General features: G+C 34.7%; 3 long non-coding RNA genes across 3 annotated transcripts; all 3 read left to right on the top strand.

Moving 5' to 3' along the window:
• LOC130462537 (uncharacterized) lies at positions 1 to 1,784 on the top strand. The gene is made up of 3 exons (XR_008922947.1): positions 1 to 185; positions 566 to 637; positions 1,603 to 1,784. It is a non-coding gene; the product is annotated as an uncharacterized lncRNA (long non-coding RNA).
• An 837-nt stretch (positions 1,785 to 2,621) lies between these two features.
• On the top strand, positions 2,622 to 4,403 carry LOC130462536 (uncharacterized). The gene is made up of 2 exons (XR_008922946.1): positions 2,622 to 2,853; positions 4,144 to 4,403. It is a non-coding gene; the product is annotated as an uncharacterized lncRNA (long non-coding RNA).
• A 921-nt stretch (positions 4,404 to 5,324) lies between these two features.
• On the top strand, positions 5,325 to 7,108 carry LOC130462535 (uncharacterized). Its single transcript, XR_008922945.1, has 3 exons — positions 5,325 to 5,509; positions 5,890 to 5,961; positions 6,927 to 7,108. It is a non-coding gene; the product is annotated as an uncharacterized lncRNA (long non-coding RNA).
• Positions 7,109 to 8,466: the final 1,358 nt, after the last annotated feature.

Raw genomic sequence — 8,466 nt, 5'->3', positions numbered from 1 at the left:
CACTCGTGAAAACAAAAACCAGAGAAAACAAAAGTCAATTGCCGAGATTGGTTCCCATCTACTTTCGGCTTCACCGAAATACCATCAAACAACTTCCGAAACCACCGCGAAAAACATCGTCTCATAGTTTGCAGTACCCTCTTCGCATCCGGTTTGTAAATTCTGAAAACCGTCAGTAAACGGAGGTAATGTGACCTTTTGAAATCAACCTTGTTCTTCCGTATTACTTCTATTTTGGTGTAACAGGTTGATGTTCTTTTAACGGCCTTCAACCTCTTGTTTTAATGATTAATGCTCTTCTTTGAGAACCCATGTGCAACAAACTACTAATCAACTTCTCCTATTTGATCCACTTAAGATTAAGGACTTAATATTATAAGTTAAACTACTACCTTAAATACACGCATAGAATATAATGGTAATATGAGTTTAATGAGTATGTTTCTATACCTCATTCGAGAACATATACGATTACTTTCGCTACACTAACTCTAATTAATTATTAATAAAGCCTTCGAACCACTTCTTACGTATATTGACATCGACTATTTTACGCTGTTTATAGAGTAGGTAGATCGTGAGGATACCCACTAGTGTTCTTGTTCGTGTGCGTAATTTGTGAGGCTTGCTTATCAAGGTAAGTTACTATGTTCACCGCTTGGTTAAACCCTGTGAAAACTCTGTTTTAATATGTGGATTACATGATATTGTATGGGTATTAATTTGAAACATATTTGTGTAAGATTGGGAAACGACCGTACTTGTATGCATTATATTTTAGTAATGAATACCTACGAGTATTTGAGTCTTCAGTATGTGCTTGCATGTCACCTGATTTATAAGGAAGTCATTGATCTCTTGTTAATTAATTGGAGCTCATTGTATGTACGTGGGTTTGGAAGATGCGTTTACCACACGTATGGATCTTAATGATAGGAATTTGTTGGAATTGAATAACTGAAAGTTCTACATTATTTAAGTGTTTGGTGATTATATGGTGAGTCGCCAAATTTTTTAAGCGATTCGTGCAGTGAATTAAATCAAGTAGACAACTCTAAATATATGTGGACTACGTGCTAAAATTACATGGTTGTCAGTTACCTTCTTGTATGGTTTGGATCACGTTTCAAATGTAATCATGTAAAGAGAAATATTCTTGGTTGGTAAGACATCTTAGGCAGGATCCCCTAAGGTGATGAACATATTGGTGGTACGACACAACGTGTCTTAATATTTTTGTCGGAGCTAACTAGCACGACCTAGGCTTATTCTACTCCTTTGAGTTAAAAACACTCACTGGGGGGTGTGCACACTTAAGGACTAAGACCTATTTTGGTGGTTACACCCATTAGGGTGGTAGTCTCGAACTACAATTATGGTGGAATTATCTTGTTCTCTTACCTCTAAGTAATTAATTAACTGTTAATTATGGACAAGGTGCGTGTGCTTGTTACGTGCTATCTGTGCATGAAATGTTTTAAGATAAAATGTTTTCCAAAGTAAGAAAAAAGTTTTCGAAAATGTTTTACAGGGTGAAGTAGTACTTACTCAATTTCCACTGATTTGTGGTTTCCCTTCTGTATATGTTTTTCCAATTTACAGGTATGCGTGGCACGTCCTGAGCGACCGTTTCACAACAACTAGTAGCAAGTTATTAATAACGTAAATCACCTAAAGACAATCAGTTGGGTTTTATTTAATTCAGTTTGTAACTATATTTTGGGTAGTTGGTTTAAGTTATTTAATTATGACAATGTTGGTTTATTTATAAAGGTTGGATTATTGATGGATAATATAGCCTTACATTTGGGTTGTAACCTAAATGTGGCGGTAATACCCTTAATTTATTATTTTATGCTTCCGCTATAAGACCTAAACAGGTATGGAAATTGGGGGTGTTACAAAATGGTATCAGAGCCTAATCGCTCTTTGGGATTGACGCAGAGATCTTCATATCTCAGCGTTTGAGTTGTCTAGGATTAAAATGAGTAATTAAGAGTTAAGTTAAAAATTATAGGACAAGTTGTTTAATTGAAGAGACTATCTCTTTTTACGTGTTAGCTATGTGATTCTTGTAATGAGTCTATATGACTAGTTTGAGTTCGAGGACAAACTCCGTTTTTAAAGGGGGATAGTATGTAATATCCCTAATATTTTATGTAGCAAAAGTTCAAATTTGGTATAATTTTTTTATTATTAAAAAAAAAAAAAAGATCTTTAGCATTTGAAACTAAAGTAAAGTTTTTCTAAATTAAGTTTCAGGGACGAAACTTTTTAAAAAAGGGTAAATTATAATACCCTGTATATTTATAGCTTTAAGTTTCGAGACGAAACTTTTTTTTAAAGAGGGTAAATTATAATACCCTGTATATTTATAGCATTAAGTTTCGGGACGAAACTTCTTTTAAGGGGGATAGATTGTAATACCCAATACTTTATAATCTTATAAAATATATTTTATTATCAAAAATGTATTTATTTCCGTTTTTAGTTAGTCTCTTTTAATATTTTCAGAAAGTTTAAAAACGTTATTTTAAAATTAGTAGGACTCTTATTACGAGCACCTATATATATTCCTTTACCCTAATTATATTAGACCCGTGCCCTCTCGTGATTTTGAATGCAGCAAAGTGATCTTTAAAAAGAAATATGCTAGTTCCATCTTTTTCCAGCGTCGCCGTCATCAAATTCAATCTCATGCGTGAGATTACAATCACCCAAAATTCTACCACTTATTTCCACCACACCTTGTTCTATTTTGATATCAAGTAATTTATGTTCAGACTCATTCATAGGACAATTCTTTCGGTTCGACGCAGATCCGTTTTTGTGATGGATATTTTGTTTCGGAAGGTAATCACACTTAGTCCCATCTAATTGTTTGTGTATATTATTAGTTGTAATCACACGCGTCAAAATTTTTCGGATTATTTGTGTGAATTAATTATTATGCGTAATCACGCTCATTCATTATGTTGGATTTGTATGAAGGATATACAACGTATGTTTTATTAGTGATTATTAATTATGGTTTTGATATTGTATGGCATATATTTTGATGATATTGATTTTAAATGTGTACGTATATTGTGATGTTTTGAGTAGGATGATATTTCTTTTAAAGTATATATAATAAGTGTTGTGATATTGGTTAATTGCGTGAATTGGTGTGTAGTTGGTCCCAAATTGCTTTGGGTTAATTATTAGTGATCTTTAATTATGTTAATAAGGATATTTGATCGTTTATGAGAATTATTATCATAGATACTATTAATGGTTAGTATAGATATCCAATACTTTGGAGTTTGGAGATTCTAGCGTAATTATCGTTTCGGTGTAGCTTCATGTGTACTAGTGTATTAAGGTTAGAAGAGTCGATTGTCGCATATTTGGTTGATAATGATTAGTAGTATGATTTATTTTCAAGAGCTTAGAATATTATACACAGCAAGGTTGTTGCAAATTATGATTATTTTGGGGCCGTGTCATATTAATTGAGAAGTGCATATATTATATACCCAAAGTGGGTACTGATCAGATCATGAGAAAAGGTTAAGAATAGTTATATATTTTTGGTTTGAGACTCGGCGTTATAGACCTCAGTCCTTGGCATGTTGGTAAGGAGATGATAACCAATAGTAGAAGAGCAAGTTACAATCTTTATTTTTCTTAATATCTCCAAAAGTGGGATTTGGTCCAAAAGTGGCCTTGACTCAGAGAGTCTTTCTAGTAGCTATTGAGAGTTTCAAGTTTTTATACTTGTTGGTTTATTATTCAAATTACCCATGTCCAAGGCTAGGTATAGAACAAAGAGCAAATATGGCACCTATTGGTTTGAGTACGTTTAGTAGAGGAAAAGATCATATTGACATATTTGAGGTTCATAGGAAGAGAATATTTATAGTTTCCATAGAGTATGGAGTTAGTTTTATCTTTGGGATCGTATTTGAATGTAGTTTCATACTACATTATTTACATGAGCTTTATTATATATTCTACATTAGTATGTTTTTGTATATTACAGGTGATTACTCAGCTTTTGCTGACGTGTGTGTTTATTTGTTATGTGTGTTTGTGGCCATGTCTTTTTCTTATGGTGGCCCTGCGACGATCCTTTTGGAATTTGTCCACTATGGTGAGCAGTCAAGATTTACTGGAGCAGATTGATCGTAAAATGTCGTAGTTCAAGTTGAAGGAGTTCAAGTGTTACCGTTTAGTCTTCTGTAACAGTTGTACAGTTGTAAATAGATCACCTAGTAATGGAGTTGTAATAGTTTGAGTTTTGTAAGCCTTAGCACTTGACAATGTGGTCAAGTGTGGCGGTGATACCTCCGATTTAGGTGTAAGTTTCCGCAATTTCTATAAAGTCTTTTATATTTCTTATTTATTTAAAGATTAGTAAATGGTATCAAGAGCCTAATCGCTCTTCGGGATTGACGCAGAGATCTTCATATCTCAGCGTTGGAGTTGTCTAGGATTAAAATAGGTAATTAACTGTTAAGTTAAAAGTATAGGACAAGCCTTTTAATTTAAGAGAGTATCTCTTTCTATGTGTTAGTTATGTGATCTATGCGATGTGATTATGTGATCCCCGAACTCCTTTTTAAGTTGGAAAGTATATCCCCATTACTTTAAATATAGTAAAATTTGGTATAATTTTTATTTTAAGCTTTTGCAACTAAAGTCGTTTTTTGTTTTTCAAATTTTAAGTTTCGGGACGAAACTTCTTTTAAGGATGGTAGATTGTAATATCCCATATTTCACTAAGGAAAATACTATATACAACCTTAGATTTATATCCTTAGTCATATAATAATATAGATCTATAATATATAATAGTATAATTTATAAACTTAGCTTTTACTTTGTGCAATATTTTTATAACACTAAATATCTAAGTAGTACTTTTATAACACTAACTAGCTAGAAAGTAAACTCTAAATAACTTTGCACTGATGAGTCTTAGCCTATTATACGTTGGTTCTAGCTATAGCCTTAGCCCTAACTTATACTTTTGTTAATATCCACGTATAGTTCTACCAATCAATAAATAAATAAATCATATAGTAAACAATATCATCATCCTCGTCAATTGTAGCGTCCTACCCGTATCGAGCAAAAATCTAGGAGGAATATACCTCTAAGCACAATATCCTAACTAATTTACCATGATTGTAGGATTTCGTAGTCAACCCGTATCTTAACCGTAAAATCTCACCCTTATCTCATTAGAATCTTTAACCACTCAAATTGATAACCCTAGTGTGCCCTCTCTATAAATACCGACTCATGCCTCATAACTCAAGTTTTTGCAACCCCTCAAGCACTCGTGAAAACAAAAACCAGAGAAAACAAAAGTCAATTGCCGAGATTGGTTCCCATCTACTTTCGGCTTCACCGAAATACCATCAAACAACTTCCGAAACCACCGCGAAAAACATCGTCTCATAGTTTGCAGTACCCTCTTCGCATCCGGTTTGTAAATTCTGAAAACCGTCAGTAAACGGAGGTAATGTGACCTTTTGAAATCAACCTTGTTCTTCCGTATTACTTCTATTTTGGTGTAACAGGTTGATGTTCTTTTAACGGCCTTCAACCTCTTGTTTTAATGATTAATGCTCTTCTTTGAGAACCCATGTGCAACAAACTACTAATCAACTTCTCCTATTTGATCCACTTAAGATTAAGGACTTAATATTATAAGTTAAACTACTACCTTAAATACACGCATAGAATATAATGGTAATATGAGTTTAATGAGTATGTTTCTATACCTCATTCGAGAACATATACGATTACTTTCGCTACACTAACTCTAATTAATTATTAATAAAGCCTTCGAACCACTTCTTACGTATATTGACATCGACTATTTTACGCTGTTTATAGAGTAGGTAGATCGTGAGGATACCCACTAGTGTTCTTGTTCGTGTGCGTAATTTGTGAGGCTTGCTTATCAAGGTAAGTTACTATGTTCACCGCTTGGTTAAACCCTGTGAAAACTCTGTTTTAATATGTGGATTACATGATATTGTATGGGTATTAATTTGAAACATATTTGTGTAAGATTGGGAAACGACCGTACTTGTATGCATTATATTTTAGTAATGAATACCTACGAGTATTTGAGTCTTCAGTATGTGCTTGCATGTCACCTGATTTATAAGGAAGTCATTGATCTCTTGTTAATTAATTGGAGCTCATTGTATGTACGTGGGTTTGGAAGATGCGTTTACCACACGTATGGATCTTAATGATAGGAATTTGTTGGAATTGAATAACTGAAAGTTCTACATTATTTAAGTGTTTGGTGATTATATGGTGAGTCGCCAAATTTTTTAAGCGATTCGTGCAGTGAATTAAATCAAGTAGACAACTCTAAATATATGTGGACTACGTGCTAAAATTACATGGTTGTCAGTTACCTTCTTGTATGGTTTGGATCACGTTTCAAATGTAATCATGTAAAGAGAAATATTCTTGGTTGGTAAGACATCTTAGGCAGGATCCCCTAAGGTGATGAACATATTGGTGGTACGACACAACGTGTCTTAATATTTTTGTCGGAGCTAACTAGCACGACCTAGGCTTATTCTACTCCTTTGAGTTAAAAACACTCACTGGGGGGTGTGCACACTTAAGGACTAAGACCTATTTTGGTGGTTACACCCATTAGGGTGGTAGTCTCGAACTACAATTATGGTGGAATTATCTTGTTCTCTTACCTCTAAGTAATTAATTAACTGTTAATTATGGACAAGGTGCGTGTGCTTGTTACGTGCTATCTGTGCATGAAATGTTTTAAGATAAAATGTTTTCCAAAGTAAGAAAAAAGTTTTCGAAAATGTTTTACAGGGTGAAGTAGTACTTACTCAATTTCCACTGATTTGTGGTTTCCCTTCTGTATATGTTTTTCCAATTTACAGGTATGCGTGGCACGTCCTGAGCGACCGTTTCACAACAACTAGTAGCAAGTTATTAATAACGTAAATCACCTAAAGACAATCAGTTGGGTTTTATTTAATTCAGTTTGTAACTATATTTTGGGTAGTTGGTTTAAGTTATTTAATTATGACAATGTTGGTTTATTTATAAAGGTTGGATTATTGATGGATAATATAGCCTTACATTTGGGTTGTAACCTAAATGTGGCGGTAATACCCTTAATTTATTATTTTATGCTTCCGCTATAAGACCTAAACAGGTATGGAAATTGGGGGTGTTACAATAATACCTTGGACAATTGAATTATCATGCTAGGTACCTTAAATCAATCTAAATAAGATAATCACGATCGATTTAGTGTTATGTGTTGCATATTGCTAAAATCAATTCAGAATAGTTTAATAGTTTAACGCATGTCCCTTCAATTATTTATGCTGAGCTAGTAAGGATAACCTGCCTCTGGAGTATTATCGATGAGCACTCCTCTCGGTAGTTACAGTCCCCCGAACTTTCAATCTCTGCCCTGCGGGTGTACGTTGAGCAATCCCCACACCAGGGATCACAAGGGAACCTATGGCCGTCGTGGTCGAACATAATTGCACTCCCTTTATGTCACGATAACTGGGTTTTGTCAATTTTTCTCATTGTCGTTAAAATTTGAATGGCGACTCCTATATTACTAGTCGATTGGGTGTAAACTCACAGGAAATCCAATTACACTTGATCTGACAACGTCATGCCCACGAGGGACGAGGTCACGCATTAGCCTCGTGCTTTTTCGACCCCCTCTCACAACCTAGCAATGGCAGCAGCCTGGGGTACATACTCACCCATGGCCTTACCATAAAAACAAGTGGACTCCATAGTTTGAACTTCAGAACTTACTAATTCAGGGGCAGGAAGAGAGATTACACCGATAGAGTCACTGTGAACCTCTGGAGCAGAAGAGTGTGGAGTGTTCTGAGATGGGGTAGGGGGAGCATTAACAAAACAGTGACTTCCCATTGGTTCGGGTCCTAGAGTAGGGGTATTATCTGAATGATCAGAATGATTGGAATGTTGAGGTTCAGAGGGAATTGTAGCAATGTTCTTTGAGAGTACTGAGGCATAGTTGGTTTCAGAAGGATTGACAGACATTAAATAGCAGAAGGGAAGGTAAGACACTAAGAAATGGCAATATAATTCAGAGTTTTGGCAAGTGAGAGTGCTAGGGGTGATAGGGAGAGGGATGAAGTGATCAAAATTGAACAACCAGGACTTGTATTTATAGTGCAAGCAAACCAACAACTCAGACAGATCACAGGTGGGGGTAAAATTGGTAAACACAACAAAATTCAAACAAGATACACAAAATTTGAAAGACCCATTTATGTTAATCCAACAAGTCATAACATGGCAGTAAAGGGGTATACTCGAATTAATTAAATTACTGAGGCATGCAAGAAGATTAAGGGGCGTAATTAACATCCAAAATCTCGAAACTTGGAGGCCAAGGTCACAAAAATCCCAGAAAAACACAAG

The sequence above is a fragment of the Spinacia oleracea genome, chromosome 6, assembly GCF_020520425.1.
Source record: "Spinacia oleracea cultivar Varoflay chromosome 6, BTI_SOV_V1, whole genome shotgun sequence".
Classification (NCBI taxonomy): domain Eukaryota; kingdom Viridiplantae; phylum Streptophyta; class Magnoliopsida; order Caryophyllales; family Amaranthaceae; genus Spinacia; species Spinacia oleracea.
The sequence above is the reverse complement of the archived record's forward strand: the minus strand, read 5'-3'. Positions and strand labels throughout refer to the sequence as shown.